The sequence below is a fragment of the Mus pahari genome, chromosome 4 (genome assembly GCF_900095145.1).
Source record: "Mus pahari chromosome 4, PAHARI_EIJ_v1.1, whole genome shotgun sequence".
Lineage (NCBI taxonomy): Eukaryota > Metazoa > Chordata > Mammalia > Rodentia > Muridae > Mus > Mus pahari.
In genome coordinates this window covers 44,686,313-44,687,905 of record NC_034593.1, presented here as the reverse complement: position 1 = coordinate 44,687,905, position 1,593 = coordinate 44,686,313, and positions in this window count along the sequence as shown.

Genomic DNA, 1,593 nt, shown 5'->3' with positions numbered 1-1,593 from the left:
AAGATACTCGGGCAAGTATGTTTCCTATTCATCTCCCAGGCTGCACTTCCTAGAATTTCACGGCATTTTTTTTTTTTTTCCTACTTTGCATTGTGGGTTAGAGCGGCTCTGTGGACTTGGCCCAGGCCATTGTTCCCAGTGTGCGCAAGGAAAGTTTTCTTCTTTGTAGAGTGGGGACTGCCTGACCAGCCGGTCAGTATCGAGGCTAAAGGCCTCTTTTCAAGAAGCTAATGGGTTCTCTTTTCAAATCTGAGAGGCCCTTTAAAAGCTAAGTTTGGGGTAGAGAGCTATGAATACGGTTTCATGGTAAAGAGGAGCTGAGAAACAGGCCCTTTGGTTTGGTTTGAATCCTCTTCCTAATAGGAGGGCGATGGCGAGTGGGCTATGACGGTGATAAGGTCACTAGTTGATCTTTTCCATGGGAAAATAGAAAGGGGACAAGCTTAATCATTAACTTTAGCACCTATGGTAGATTTGAGCACCTACGGACCTCTGGTCCTGTTCAAATGCCATCTCTGACAGGTCAAGCAAAATGTGTGGGTTATAGGATACAACAAGCACACAAAACCTGGGTTTTGTTGGTTTGTTTTGGGTTTTTGTTTTGTTTTGTTGTTGTTTGTTTGTTTGTTTTGAGACAGGGTTTCTCTGTGTAGCCTTGGCTGTCCTGTAATTCACTCTGTAGGCCAGGCTGGTCTCGAACTCAGAAATCCGCCTGCCTCTGCCTCCCGAGTGCTGGGACTAAAGGCGTGTGCCACCATGCCCGGCTCACACAAAACCTTGTAAGGTAGTGGCAAGCATCAAGATGAAAATTCCACAAGGGGAATCTTGACTACCGAGTGTGTGTGTGTGTGTGTGTGTGTGTGTGTGTAAGGGTGACTGTGGTTGGGCACCTAGAGAACTGTCTGAGGAAGCACCTCCCACACTAAAACCAAAAACCAACTATGGCAAGCTAAGAGAGGGACAAATAAAACAGTGTCTGCAAAGGCTCCGATGTGGGCTACAGTTTGAGTTTAATCAGGGGACAGAGGGACAGTGTGGCGAGTGTATGAAGTCTGATTAGGGAGCAGCTCACAGAGATGAAGAGGGGTCCAGTGTGCCAGTTCAGGTTCGACCCCAAGCCTTATCCAGGGCAGTGATTTATGAAATACCATTTTTTTTTCCTCCTCCTCCAAGAAGAAGAAATGAGTCTGGTGATAGCAAAGACAATGGTGGCTGTTGTGTCCTGAACGCTCACACCGTGCTTGGATGTCTGTAAAGTGCTTTCTTGTGTTTAGTTGAGTAATCTCAATCATGTCTCTTTGGAGCAGAAGTTACTGGAATTCCAATATTATATACAAAGGAAATGAAGCCTAGGAAAGTAAAGAAAGTTGCCTGTGGCTGGGAGGGTTTGTAAGAACCCCATTTTTATAGCTATATGAGCCCAAAATAGTGATTATTAGAAAACTTTTTTAATGAGCATAAAAGGAAAATAAAAATAATTAAGATAGCATCACCCTGGCCGGGCGTGGTGGCACACGCCTTTAATCCCAGCACTCGGGAGGCAGAGGCAGGCGGATTTCTGAGTTCGAGGCCAGCCTGGTCTACAAAGTGAGT